General features: G+C 56.7%; 2 protein-coding genes and 1 pseudogene across 3 annotated transcripts in view; 1 reads left to right on the top strand and 2 right to left on the bottom strand.

The window, feature by feature from the left end:
* LOC306815116 (olfactory receptor 14J1-like) overlaps positions 1-15,044 on the top strand; it is a gene marked incomplete at both ends in the record, with an annotated part of 389,316 nt that overhangs the window by 261,384 nt on the left and 112,888 nt on the right. The window lies entirely within an intron of this gene.
* The window catches only part of LOC306815119 (uncharacterized protein), a 145,378-nt gene that overhangs the window by 50,712 nt on the left and 79,622 nt on the right, over positions 1-15,044 (bottom strand). The gene's annotated exons all lie outside the window — the stretch shown is intronic.
* On the bottom strand, positions 3,877-11,070 carry LOC306815111 (antigen peptide transporter 2-like; annotated as a pseudogene). The gene is made up of 12 exons (XR_013777835.1): positions 11,026-11,070; positions 10,078-10,606; positions 9,441-9,549; positions 9,234-9,363; positions 8,516-8,721; positions 7,612-7,809; positions 7,186-7,314; positions 6,808-6,996; positions 6,564-6,737; positions 5,584-5,743; positions 5,016-5,143; positions 3,877-4,116 (listed from the first exon to the last, which is right to left on the bottom strand). The product of XR_013777835.1 is annotated as an antigen peptide transporter 2-like (transcript).

Here is a 15,044-nt window from a genome sequence, read left to right on the forward strand (position 1 = left end):
AAGCCGGAGAGGTCTGAGGGGAAAGGGGGGTGTCCCATCTGTACAGGGAATAAGTGGGGGGAGCCCCGTCCTCCTGTGACTTCCCGTGTTGTAAATCGCTTCCCCTTGTGAAAAACGAGGTTCGCTTTCCTGGAAGATTTTAAGGAGTTCAATAAAAGGCAGTAAGAGACAAAGAATAAAGCAAAAGGTTATAATGGCCAGGTTTATTTTAACACTTGCAAAAAGCCAATAATATAAGGCGTACTTGTAACATCTATATAATCTGATACCTATATAACCTTAATCACAGCTTTTTATACCTATATAACCTGATATAAAATATAATGTAATGGTACTATATAGTGAAATAAATAAGCGCAGGCCGAAGCCTTTATTAAATAGCAGCTCTTTTTATTAATGGAGGTCGTAGGGAGGCCCAACGCCTGCTGCTGTCCGTTCAACGTGGAAAGGAGGATCCCATGCAGTCCTGTCCGAGGGCAGGAATCGGAGTTCCAACCTCACAGGCACGTCCAGAACTCGCTTGTGGCTCATTGGTCTGGGGGTGTCAATCTCCTCAACTGCTCTTTAGATTGCGGTGATTAAATAGTTACAAAGGGTACATTGCAGATGACTCAGCTCACTAGTTGAGGTGATCCGGGTACTTGGATTCAGTGTTGGTTGACTACTTTTGTGAGTCTTTTCTTTTGCAACCACTTCCGGTAATGGTGGTACTGGGGAAACTTCTGGGGATTTACATATAGGGTGTTGCTACCTTGATAGGCAGGCAGCAGCAGGCCGGAAATGAGGTAAGGGAAAGGGCGGAAACGGTAAGGGGAAAGGGCGGAAGTGGGAAGTGGAGAGGGCGGAAATGGGAAGTGGAAGGGCGGAAATGGAGAACTGGGATAGGGGAATACAATAAACTGGGATTTGAAGTATATAGGGACGGTACATTCAACTGGGGAAAACAACACAGCAACCTGACCAGAGAACTAGCGAACCAACAAGTGGATAAAACGATAAGGTAACAACAATCCCTTTAACTCTTCTAACAACTCCTAACATTTCTCAACTGAGATTATTTACCACATATAGTTAAGCAGTTTCTTAATGCTAAATAGGCAAAAAAGAAGAAAAAACTCAGCAGGTGGATCCCCACAGTTCTGGTCTTCCCTCTATGCTCATATTTAATTAAGGAACACTTCAGTCAGAAACTCTGGATACTGTATGTGCTGCAGGCAGAAAAACTAGAAAAATGCTTTCTTTGTTATTTAATTTCAATCTTTTCACTTTGACAGCACTCATGAAACTGCTCAGATTAACTGCCTGAGACCTGGGGAGCTGAGGAAATCAGATATATATTTTTCAGAATCTCTTCTGTGTCTAACTCTGAAATTTCATGTTAGGTGTTAATAAATTCTCTTCACAGGGGATTCAGAAAAAACAATTTCTTCCCAGCTGGAGAATCAAGGACAACCAGTGTCCAAAAAGCAGAAACAACAGTGAGGGAAAGGGGGCTGTGCTTGGATAACTGACCCCAAGATTTGGATGAACCAAAACTTACAAAAATGTGAAAACTCCTGACCAGGATCCATCTTGGATTTGATTGGATGTAATCTTGGCCAGGCTCTTGCACTGCCCAAGGTGCAGCCTTGAAAATGGATTGAAATATAAATACAATAATCAAATACCTATTTTATTCCTTTTGCTCTGTCTGGTCTCTTTTCCAGGTCAACCTTTCCAGGCTACAGGTCCTGCAGAGTGCAGAGAGGTGGAGCTGGAAGGTGAGAATGGAGGGATTAGGTGGGCATGGGGTGGAATTAATAGTGGGGATGCAGCAGGATTAGAGGTAGGATTGAAGTGGAATTAGGGTAGAGATTAGGGTGGGAGTTCAGCTGTTTTTAGGGTGAGATTAGGGTGGAGGAGAAGTGAAATGGGCTGGGATTAGGATCAAATTGGAGTGGAATTAGGGTTGGGGGTGGAAAGGATTTGGGGATGGGATTAGGGTGAGATTGTGGTGTGGGTGGGCTGATTTTAGGGGTGGGATTAGAGTGAGATTGTGGTGTGGGTGGTCTGATTTTAGGGGTGGGATTAGATGAGAGCTGGAGTAGAGTGAGGACAAGATTAGGGTGAGATTACAATGGTGATGGGGCTGGTTGCATGGGATGTGATTTTAAATGGACAAGGGTGGAATTGGGGCAGGATCAAGGCAGAGTTTGGGTGGGATTGGAGTAGGATTAAGATTAAGAGTCCTTTGGTCCTTACTTGGTGCTGATTGTAGCAGGGATTTCATCATCCATCCATTGGATGTTATCCCAACCAAGCAGGCAGTTCAATTCCCACAAACAGATTCACTACTCTGTGTATGCTTAGAAATAGAAATTATATTTTTATAGCAAAGCTACTTTAACATTATACACACAGCATACATTTTAATATTTGCAAAAAGTTGGGAGGAATGATGGATTTGTGTTTACAAGCAAACTGTGGGTCTTCTGGTTGCACTTAGGGATAAAGAAATAATGGGATCAATTCCACTGATTTATGAATGGAAAAAAGATACTTGCCTTTACAAACAAACTGTTTGCTTTATTATACACACTAGTAAAGAATTGTTACTCCTATTCTTCTTTTTTTTTTTTTTTTGCCTGAGAATCCCTTAATTTCAAAATTATAATAATAATTTGGAGGGATGGGGTTGACATTTTCCATTTCTTCCTCAGCAGACCCCTGAGAAGAGGCAGACAAACCAATTGCTTGATCTCAGGTACAGAGCAGGATCTGTGTGGGATTCCAGAAGGAATACAGGGCAGGATTCCACATCAGGGCATGATTCCAGATTGGGATCAGAATTCTAAAGTGTATCTGGGCTGGATTCCAGAGCAGGATGGATGGAGTGGCATTGGAGTGGGATTCCAGAACAGGATTGGGGGGATTGAAGGAGCAGGATTGGGGCACAATGGATACAGCAGGATCTGGTGGGATTCCAGAATAGTTCTTGCTCTCTATAGAGTCAGATCCAGTCCATGGGATGGGGACAGAGACAGGGTGACACCAACTCTTACTCTCATCCTGAATGATCCCTGGTGCCAGGTCTAACCCCTTCCCTCTCCCTGCACAAAGCCACAAATTGCTGCTCCCACCCATCACTCCCTTCCCAACAGATTAACTTCCTGCTTTCCCATGTTTTAAACACAATAATTACAGTCATTTCAAACAATTAAGTACAAAATTAATAATTTTAATTCTGGTGTGATAATACCCTGGTTTGGGCAATAAATCCCAGTTTCCTGCTCCAGTGCTTAGCAGTTCCTCTCTGGGAACCATGAATAGAAAAGGGGACACAAGGAACTGGGATGGGGATAGGGAGGGGACACTGGGAAAGGACTGGGGACACCAGGAGCTTGGAGTGAGCACAGCAATGTCACCCACACCTGGATCTACCCCCTGGGATTTATTTCCCACTCTGCACCCACATCCAGGAGGAGACATGGGGAGCAGGGATCACAGGGTGGGGCTTGGATACAGGTGATCTGTGCATGGGGGACTCATGGGGGACACAGGGAAGGATCCAGGGGACATGGGGAGTGGGGATCCAGGGGACACAGACAGCCAGGGAATGGGCAGCCCTCAGGGACACAGGGAAGGATCCAGGGGACATGGGGAGTGGGGATCCAGGGAACACAGACACCCAGGGAATGGGCAGAGCTGGGGGACACATGGGGGACACAGGGAAGGATCCAGGGGACACAGACACCCAGGGAATGGGCAGAGCTGGGGGACACAGGGAGCTGGGATGCAGAGAGCATGAAGATAAGGGATTCACAGGACACTAACTGGGGACACCAGGAGCTGGCTGGTGACACCAGGAATGGGGGCACTGGGGCTGATTATTCCCCTTTACTCCCTGCCGGGTGCAGCCGCCTTCTTGCTGCCCATCCCGGGGGTGCCAGCGCTGCCCGCCCCGAGGAGCAGGCGGGCGTAGGCGCCGCGGCGCTGCCGCAGCTCGGCCAGTGTCCCGCTCTCGGCCACGGCGCTGCGCTCCAGCACCACCAGGCGGTCAGCGGCGTCCAGAACGCGCCCGCGGTGCGACACGACCAGCACGGTCTGTGCCAGCCCGGCGCGCACCCAGCGCTGTCCCTGCGGCCAGAGAAGCCTCATCCCATCCCGTCCAACTCAGCCCTGCACAGTCCCACCTAATCCCGCCCCACTGTGCCGTTCCTCAGTCCCACCCTAACCCCGTCATCCTTTTCTTACCATCCCGTCCAACTCAGCCCTGCACAGTCCCACCTGATCCCACCCCACTGTGCCGTTCCTCAGTCCCACCCTAACCCCGTCATCCTTTTCTTACCATCCCACCTCCCTGTTCTCCATCCCATCCCCATGCCCACTGTCTCATCCTGTTCACACTATCCCATCTCGCTGTTCCATCCCACCAGCCCAACCCTTCCCATCACATTCCATCTCTCTGTCTTCTTTCCAGCACTCACATCCCATCCCAACTCATCCCATGGATGCCATCCCATCCCATGGATACCATCCCATCCCATGGATCCCATCCCATCCCAACCCAACCCAACCCAACCCAAACCATCCCAACCCAACCCAACGCATCTCATCCTGTCCATCCCATCTCAACCCAGCCCAACCCAAACCATCTCAACCCAACCCATCTCAACCCAACCCAACTCATCCCATCCCATCCCAACACAACCCAACTCAACCCAACTCATCCCATCCCTTCCCACCCCATCCATCCCATCCCATCCCATCCATCTCATCTCTCTGTCTTCATCCATTCTACTTTCCTGCCATCCTACACTCCCAGTCACATTCCTATCTTACCATCCTGTCCTATTTCTACACCTTATTGAGCCACACCACACATCCAACCCCCCATCTTCACCCTATCATTCCCACTCCACCCCATTATCCCCCATCCCTCCAGCTCCCATCCCACCCTTCCACTCTCATACCATCCCATCCCATTTCTACCAATTGCACCCCTATCCCATCCCCCTCCACCCCACCCCACTCACCGCCCCCTCGTCTCCATCATCCAGAGCCTCATCGAGGATGAGCAGGGTCGGCCGCCGGAGCAGAGCCCGGGCCAGGGCCAGGCGGCGCCGCTGCCCCGCTGCCAGCCGCCCCCCACGCTCGCCCACCTCTGGGGGAACCCATGGATCAGGGGGATCTGACCTCAAGGACCTCCCACACTCCCCCACCTCTGGAGGAACCCATGGATCAGTGGGATCTGAGCTCAAGGACCCCCCACACTCCCCCACCTCTGGGGGCAACCCATGGATCAGTGGGATCCAGCCCTGGGGCTCCCCCTCTTCTCCCCACACCCCCCACGCTCCCCTACCTCCGGGAGCAACCCATGGCATCAGTGGGATCTGATCTCAAGGATCCCCCACACCCTGTGCTCCCCCACCTCTGGGGGCAACCCATGGCATCAGTGGGATCTGACCTCAAGGACCCCCCACACCCACCATGCTCCCCCATCTCTGCCAGAGGATCTTTGGGATCAGGGGCTGCCCCATCCTCCCAGCTCTCACACCCCAGGATGAAGCCCCAGGATTCCCCTGGTGTTCCCCCAGCTCTCACCAGTGTCCCAGCCTTGCTCCAGCCCCTGGATGAAGTCCATGGCTCCAGCAGCAGTGGCAGCCTCCTGCAGCTCTGACTCTGTGCAGTGCTCCAGCCCCAGCACAATGTTCTCACGGATTGTTCCAGAAAACAGGATGGGATCCTGCTCCACCAGCACCACCTGCCCCAGCCCCAAAACCTGTGATGCTGTCCAGGCTCTTGGTGTCCCCATCCTTGTTCCGTGATCCCATCTCTCCTTGGTGTCCCCATAGTCTCCATCCCTCCTCCCAATGTCCCCATCCCTCTTCCCAGTGTCCCGATCCCTGTCATCACCATTCCATTTCACAGTGCTCCCATCCCATTTTTCCATTTTCCCCTGAAGAACAATTCTTTCTGAGCTCGGTGAAGGAAGGAATTGTAAAAGAAAAGGGGGGGGAGGGGCCTTTGGAGCTCTTTTTCCCAAAATTTGTCCTAAACTTGGACAGGTGTCCCCATCTGCCTTCCCAGTGTCCCCATCCCTGTCATCACCATTCCATTTCCCAGTGCTCCCATCCCATTTCCTGTTGTCACCATCCTATTCCTGGTGTCCCCATCCCATTACTTCTGCGCCCATCCCTCTTTCCAGTGTCCCCATCCCTGCCATCACCATTCCATTTCCCAGTACCACCATCCCATTTCCTGTTGTCCCCATCCCATTCCTGGTGTGCCCATCCCTCTTCCCAGTGTCCCCATCCCATTCCTGGTGTCCCCATCTGCCTTCCCAGTGTCCCCATCCCTGTCATCACCATTCCATTTCCCAGTGCTCCTATCCCATTTCCTGTTGTCCCCATCCCATTCCTGCTGTGCCCATCCCTCTTCCCAGTGTCCCCATCCCATTCCTGGTGTCCCCATCTGCCTTCCCAGTGTCCCCATCCCTGCTCCTGATGTCCCCACCCATTCCTCCCTGCTCCCAGCTCTGTTTCAGTGTCCCCACTGTCCCCACCCCATCCCCAGTGTCCCACCTTGCGGTGCAGGTACTGGTGTTCATACTCTGGCAGTGGGATCCCATCCAGCAGCACCTTCCCCCTGCCAGGATCCCTCACCCTCCCCAGCAGTGCCACAGCCGTACTCTTCCCGCTGCCATTGGGCCCCGCCAGCGCCATCACCTCCCTGGGATGCACCTCAAAGGTCACATCCTGTGGGATGGGGACAGGTGATGCCAGAATTCCCACCCCTGGGAAAAACCCCAGGTTCCCCCAGACCCACCTTCAGCACAGGGTGCTCTGGGTTCCCAGGATATGTGAAGGAGACTTTCTGAAAAGTGACGTGGCCCTGAAGCTCAGGGGGCTCCCGTGTCCCCCCGATGTCCCTGGTGGGCTTCTGATCCAGGTATTCCCAGATCTTCTGTCCAGCAGCTGCATTGGTCAGGAATTCGTTGAAGCCGTAGAGCAGCACCTGGGGAGAAGGAAGGGGATGGCATGGGGATGGGCAGGAGCATGGATGGACAGACAGACATGTGGATTCCATGGTCAGGAATTCATTGAAACCATAGAGCAGCACCTGGGGAGAAGGAAGGGGATGGCACAGGGATGGGCAGGAACATGGATGGATGGACAGACAGACATGTGGATTCCATGGGATCACCTGGACATGACGGCCAACTGTGTCCTGGTACAGCAGGAAGGTGACAAGGACCCCAGGAGTGATGTGTCCATCACGGAGCTGCTGGTGGCTCCGGAACAGCACCAGGACCCGGATGGTCAGGTGGAGCATCTGTGGGTGACAACAGGGATACTGGTGTCCCCATTCTGCTCCTGGTGTCCTCATTCTGCTCCTGGTGTCCTCATTCCAGTTCTGGGGTCCCCATCTCACCCCTAATATTCCCATCCTTTGTCCCCACTCTGCTTCTAATGTCACCGTTCCCATTCCTGGTATGCCCATTCCTGATCCAAATGCCCCCGTTCTGGTGTCCCCATTCCGCTCTCAGTGCCCTCATCTCAGCTGCTGGTTTCCCATTCCTGATCCCAGTGTCTCCATTCCCTGGCATCCCCATTCCCAGTTCCCCCTGACCCTGTTGATGAGAGTGAAGAATGCCAGCTCCAGCTCTATCTGTTCCTTCAGCCTCAGCTCCATGGCCAGGTTGTGGCTGTGTTGCTCCTCCTCCTCCTCCTCTGCCGAAAAGATCCGGATGGTCTCGATGGCGGCGATGGATTCCTGCACGCCCGAGGCCGTCCGGGCAGATGCTTCCAGCATGGATTGCTGAAGTGCCTGTGGCAGCATTGGAGGCTCTCCAGCTGTCCCAGGTCACCTTCCTGGTCCATCATCCACGCCCTGTCCTCAGTATTCTCATCCCACCATACCCACTACATCCCCACTTTTGCATTCCCACTGTCCCACACCCTTCTCCCACCCATTCTATCAGTTCTAATCCCACCATCCCCATCCCCACTGCCTCATCCCTGTTCCTACCATTCTCATTCCCAGCATCCCATTCCTCTGGTCTTCATCCCCACTCCCATTCCCCTGGACCAAATCCAGTCACACCATCCCAACCCATCTCCCTATTTTATCCCATACCATTCCATCCCATCCCACTCCACCTGTCCAACCTGTCCCTTCCCCACCATCCCACTTTATCCCATCCCATCCCATCCCATCCCATCCCATCCCATCCCATCCCATCCCATCCCATCCCATCCCATCCCATCCCATCCCATCCCATCCCATCCCATCCCATCCCATCCCACTATTCTCATCTCCACCATTCCATTCCTTCCCCATACCAGCACTCCCACCATCCCATTCCCTTGATCTCTATCCCCTCTCATCCCACCATTCCCATCTCCATCATCTTCCTTCCCACTCTCCATCAACCCCATTCCATCCCCACCATCCATTCCCCTGGCCCCCATCCCAACTCTGTCATCCCCACCTGGGTGTCCCCCTCCCCCTCTTTCCCTCCCCTATTCCTGACCTGTTTCCGGGTGCTCTGGATACGGTGGGTGGTGATTTCAAGTGGCACCTCCAGCAGTGCCAGCAGTGCCAGGCCTGGTGCCAGCCCCACCATGAACACCCCAACCACCAGGGCCATCCCCAGGCTTCGCAGCAGATGGTTGGCTCCAGTGGGTGCTGCTGAGCACACCTGAGGCACCTCGGTGGAAAATCGAGCCAGGAGCTCAGCTGCAGGGTGGGAAAAGAGATTGGGATTGTGGTGGGTGGGGACAGGATGGGAATGATATGATGGGGCCCAGTGGGATGGTGGAATGGGATGGGACAGTGAAGATGAGATGGTGGGAATGGAGATTGTGAGATGGGGATGATGGGATGAAGCTGGGGACATGCAATGGGGTGGAGAATAATGGGGATGGGAAATAATGGATAGAATGGGGAAATGGGATTGGGACAGGATGAAACTTTGGGGTAGAATGAAGCCAGGAAGATGGGATGGGATGGGATGGGATGGGATGGGATGGGATGGGATGGATGGATGGGATGGATGGATGGATGGATGGGATGGGATGGGATGGGATGGGATGGGATGGGATGGGATAACAGACCGATAGGACAGCATGGGATGGGGACTGGAAGCTGGGATTGAATGCTAGGATGGGGACTCTGGTGACAGGATAGTTGGGATGGCATGGACAGGTGGGATGGGTCAGATGAGCTGCAGCTGGACCGTGCCCTGTTACCTGCTGGCCTTCCCTGGAAGAAATCCAAGTCTTGGTGCACCGGTGGGAAAAGAGCCGGAGGCTCAGCCTCTGACGGAGACGTGCTTTCAGCAGCAGGAAGAAGCACCCACGGCACCCAGAAAACAGCACACTGGGGGGACACGGGGACATGGTGACATCAAGGATGTTGGGGACATGAGGACAGGCCCAGGGAACGCTGCAACCCACCTGGTGGCTCCAGCAGCTGCCACCATGCCAGCAGCTCCGGCGGTGAGTCCGTCCCCAGTGCCGATGGCATCCAGCACCTTCCCGGTGACGTAGGGTCCCAGTGTCTCCCCTGGGGGTCACCAAGCCTGTGTCACCATGGGTGTGACCACTGACACGGGGACCCTGCCTTGTGAGGGGCAGCACCCAATCTGGGCAGTGGGGATCTAAGTTTGGGAAGGAACAACACGATTTGGGCGGGATATAAAGGGGCAATTTAGAGGGGTCAGGAGCCAATATTGGGGGTTTAGTGCCAAATTTAGGGGGTCAGTACCAATTTTAGGGGTCAGAACCTAAATATGGGAGATCAGGACCCAAGGCCCTGGAGGTCAACATTCATTTTTGGGCATCAGACGCTGAGTTTGAGGATCAAACCAAATTTTGGGGGTCAACACTAGTTTGCAGGGTGAGAACCCAATTTAGAAAGTCAGGACTCAATTTTGGCAGGGTCAGCACCCAGCTGAAGGTGTCACCTCCCAGTTTATGGAGGTCACCACCCAATTTTAGGCTGGTCATCACCTATTTAGGCACTCAACACTCAATTTTTAGGGGCCAGCGTTCCAATTTGGGGCTGCAGAACCCAAATTTAGGTGTCACCCACCAATGGCCGCCAGCACGAGGCAGAGGACGGCAGCTCCGAGGACGTTCCGCTCCTCCCAGGTCAGTGCCAGAGCGCGCCAGACGGTGCCAGGAGCCTTGGGGACATCGCCGGGGGTCTCAGGGACACCGCCAGGGACCGGGGGAGCGGCCCAGGCCAGCTGGGCGAGTGCGGCAGCTGCGTGGGCGACCCCGAGCCAGGCGGGCGGGGCGGCCGCCAAGAGCCCCGGGCCGACCCCGGGCGGGCCCAGGAGGGAGCGCAGGGTCCCGAAGGCTGCGGGGGTGGCGGCGACAGTCAGGGCGGCCGCGGTGGCCCCGCGGGGACGGCGAGGGGCGAGTAGCCAGGTGGCCACGACCAGGACGGGCAGGCGAAGGGCGGCTTCGAGCCATAAGCCCGCCACGCCCAGCGGAGCCAGCGGCGGTACCAGCGGCACCAGTAACACCAGTGCCAGGGCATCGGCCACCAGCAGGAGGCCGGGCAGGAGAGCAGCGGGTGGCAGCGCCAAGGCGGGACCAGTATAGACCAGTGCTCCCTGTGTGGGAAGGATCAACAGGCTGAGAACTTACCAGTTAAAACCAATGAGCACTGGGGTGCTCCCCTGTCCACACCAGTGCTCCCAGTCTAGACGAGGGTGCTACCAGTCTTGTGCCCTGAGCTCAGCAGTCCACACCAGTGCTCCCAGTTCAGCTCGGGGCGCTCCCTAGTCCACAGAAGGCACTTCCCAGTCCAGCCCTCTCAGCTCCCCAGTCCACACGGGGCACTCACCAGTGCCCACCACTGCTCCCAGTTTAGCTCTCCGGTAGCTCCTAGAAAGATCCGTCAAGATTTCGCTTTGGAGTCCCCGCCTGTCCCGCTCCGCCCCGCCCCTCCCGCCCTCTCCACGCCCATACCACGCCCATTTCCCCGCCCAGACCCCGCCCCCCGCCTGCATCACCCCCCCCGGCCCGCAACCCGCTCCGGCTCCGTCAGCCTGGCAACCGATGACGTCACATACATGCCTACCAATCAGCGGCGCTCATTCCGGGCCTGTGGGCGTGTCAGTTCCAGGGGATTCCCGCCGGCCCCGCCCCGCCCCCCGCGCGCCGTTTTCGGCTTTCCGGGAAATCGCGGCGCCTCCGGGAGCGGACCGGGCGCGATCGGGGAGGCACCAGGGCCATGAAGGGTCCGGACTAGGACACACCGGGAGCAGGAACGGGGCCCGCACGGAGCCTCCGGGACCCTCCGGAACCAACCGCCAGAAGAAACGGGAGCCAGCAGAACTCACCAGGACCCAGCAGGACTCACCAGGACCAGAGCAGGACGCACCCCCTGCCCCGCGATGTTTTCTCCCCAGATCCGACGGCTCCTGGCCCTGCTGGCCCCCGAGCGCGGGCGCTGGACGCTGGTGGGGGGGCTGATGTCGGCTTCTGCCCTCGGTACGAGGGGACCCCGACCTGGGGAGGGCAGGACCCCTTGGAGGGGCTTCGAGATCTGATTTGGAGGGTTTGGACATAACTGTGGGGGGGCAGGACACGATGGGGGGTTGCAAGGCCAATTTGATGGGTCAGAACCCAATTTGGAGGGAGGCAGGATCTGATTTGAGGGAGGTCAGAAACCAATTTGTGCATCGGGACCCAATTTAGAGGCAGCGAGCGCACAATTTGGGGGATCAGGATCCAATTTTGGGACTCAACACACAGTTTTGGGAGCCAGGATCCAGTTTTCAGGCTTCAGTCCCCAATTTAGGGGGAACCCCCACTTAAACACTGTGTCCCCGCAGGTGAGGTGGCCGCCCCGTACTTCACGGGCCGCGTCACTGACTGGGTGACAAAGGAGGACGCGACAGCGGCCGTGTGGCCCCTTGTGCTGGTGGGGCTGGGCAGGTGGGTGCCCCCGGAGCCGCGGGGACACGCCGAGGTGGCGGTGAGGTGGCGGTGACCCGCGGCCTGACCCCAGCCCCCGTCACTGTATCTCCTGTCCCTGTATCCCCATGTCTTCATCCCCCTGCCAGCATACCCAATGTGACTCCTGCTGCCACATCCTTGTGTCCCCTATTCCAACACCGCCACATCCCCACATCCCCACATCCCCTATTCCAACACCATCACATCCCTGTCCCCTATTCCAACACCAAAGGGCCAGGGGACACAGGACATGGTGGCAGCATGGTGGCAGGACATGGGGAGCAGCAGTGTGGAGCCAGGGGATGTGGAAACATGGTGGCATGGGGCAGAGGGGTATGAGAATGGGTGGCCTGGGGAAGGGGACATGGTGGCATGGGGCAGAGGGGCATGAGAATGTGTGGTCAGGGGAAGGGGACATGGTGGTATGGGGCTGGGTGACACAGTGACATGAAGCTGGGCTGACAGCCTGTGTCTGCGTCTCCAGTTCCCTGCCCTGGCTCTGAAGCTGGCAGTGCTCATCTTGGGTGGATACTTGGTGACTGCAGGGACTGTCACCCCTGGGGAGCTGGTGGCCATCCTCATGTGCCAGCTACACTTCACCAAGGCTGTGGAGGTGATGAAAGTGTCCCCTACATGTCCCCAGTGTGTTCTCTCCTGTCCTCAATCCCATTCCCTGTGTCCCATGTCCCCCCACCACGTCCCCATGTCCCCACATGCTGGCAGTGATGTCCCCATACTCTCTTGGCCACGTTCCCATCCCTATCTCCTGTGTCCCTAGCCCCTCCCTGTTGTGTACCCTGCATGTCCTCAAGTTCTGTCACTTATGTCCCACTGTGCACTTACCCCGTGTCACCTCATGTCTCCCTGTGTCCTCCTCATGTCCCTGTGTCCCCAACGTCTCCATGTCCCCAGATGGTGCTCTTGTACCTCCCATTCCTGGCCAAGGCTGTTGGCTCCTCTGAGACACTCCTGGAGCTGCTGGAGCAGGCCAGGACGGTGGCACCAGCAGGGCCACTGTCACCTGTCACCCCTCGGGGCCAGGAGACCACATGGACTCCAGGCCTGCGCCTCAAGGATGTCTGGATGTCATACCCTGGGCAGCCCGAGCCAGTCCTCAAGGTGATGGTGGCAGAGGAGCAGGGGGACACATGGGGTATGGTGAATGTGGGGGAACATGGGACACAGAGGGACAAAGGGATATTGGGGACATGGGGATACATGGGGAGGATGTGGGGAAATATGGGACATGGGGGGGGGGATATAGGACAGGGGCACAAGGGGATACTGGGGATATGGGGGACAAGGGGATATTGGGGACATGGGGGGACAAGGGGATATTGGAGATATGGGGGACAAGGGGATATTGGGGACATGGGGACAAGGGGATATTGGAGATATGGGGGGACAAGGGGATATTGGGGACATGGGGGACAAGGGGATATTGGAGATATGGGGGGGACAAGGGGATATTGGAGATATGGGGGGACAAGGGGATATTGGGGACATGGGGGACAAGGGGATATTGGAGATATGGGGGGACAAGTGATTCTGGGGTCCCGCAGGTCACTGGAGGGGTCACTGCCATCTCTGTTCCGCCAAGGGGTGTCGCTGTCGCTGCGCCCCGGGGAGGTGGTGGCCGTGCTGGCGCCCCCTGGCGGCGGGAAGAGCTCGCTGTCAGCGCTGAGGCTGCGCCCCCTGGCGGGCGGGGCGGTGCTGCTGGATGGGATTCCCCTGAGCCCCCGCTCAGACCCTGCTCTGCGACAGCAGGTGACACCCGCGGGCCACCCTGCGTCACCATCCACCCCTGTCACCAAACCTCTATGGCCACCTTGTTGTCCCCACCAGCTCCTCACAGCCATCCCTGGTCCTCAACAGGTCCCCACTGCTGTCCCCAGGTCATTCCTGTGCCCCTGCTGCCACCCCGAGGTCACCAGTGGGTGCCTCAGTGCCAGCCCCTGGGTCCCCAATTCCACTCCTCTGTCACAAGTGGGTTACCATGGCTACCCCCAGCTCAGCCATTGTCCCAACAGCCATGACCCCCGTGTCACCCTGTGTCCTCAGCACGTCCCCACTGCCACCTCCAGGTCCCTCTTGTGTTCCCAGCATTTCTTCACAGCCACCCCTTTGTCATCCAGCCTCTCCACAGCCCTGTCACTACCCCATGTCCTGTCCTTGTCCCTGCTCAGTCCCTGCATGGTGCCCTGTCCCCACAGGTGGCCGGTGTCCCGCAGTGCCCGTCCCTCTTCTCTCGCTCCCTCAGCGCCAACATCACTCTGGGCTGGGGACACAAGGAGGGAACCCAGGTGGTGGCAGCAGCACAGAGGGTGGGGGTGCACACCTGGGCCAAACAGCTGTCACATGGCTACGACACAAGTACAGCAAGTGTCCCCATGGTCCCCCTGTAGTGTCCCCAGTGTGTGCCAAAGGTGCCTTACAAGTGTCCCAGCAATGTGTCCAAGGTGTCCCCTTGGTCTTCCCAGTGTGTCCCTGTTGTGACCCCATGATGTTCCTATGATGTCACATCACTGTCCCCACAGTCTCCCCACCTGTTCCCTGACTGTCCCCATGCCATCCCCTCCATGTCCTGTCTGTGTCCTCACTGTCCCCTTGCTGTCCTGTCTCTGTTCTCCCTGTGCACCCCAGAGCTGGGTGTGCAGGGGGTGTAGCTTCCTAACATGTCCCAGTGTCTCCCCTTGTTGTCCCAAATCTGTCTCCACCGTGTCCCTTCAGTGTCCCCATGCTGTCACCACAGTGTCCTGTTGTCCCCTCGCTGTCCACCCTCAATTCCCCACGGTGTCCCCTCTGTCCCCTCCCTGTCCCCGGGTGCACAGCGGGTGTGGCTCCCCAATATGTCCCTGTGATATCCCCACGGTGTCACCTCACCGTCCCTGTGATGTCCCCATGGTGTCCCCTCACTGTCCCTGTGGTGTCCCCACGGTGTCCCCTCTGTAACCACAGGTGGGCCCCACGGGGGATGCAGCTGTCAGGGGGACAGGCCCAGGGGGTGGCACTGGCCCGGGCACTGCTCAGGACCCCCCGGGTGCTGGTGCTGGATGAGCCCACGCGGGCACTGGACCCCGTGATCCT

Source organism: Erithacus rubecula (assembly GCF_903797595.1).
Source record: "Erithacus rubecula genome assembly, contig: scaffold_100_arrow_ctg1, whole genome shotgun sequence".
Lineage (NCBI taxonomy): Eukaryota > Metazoa > Chordata > Aves > Passeriformes > Muscicapidae > Erithacus > Erithacus rubecula.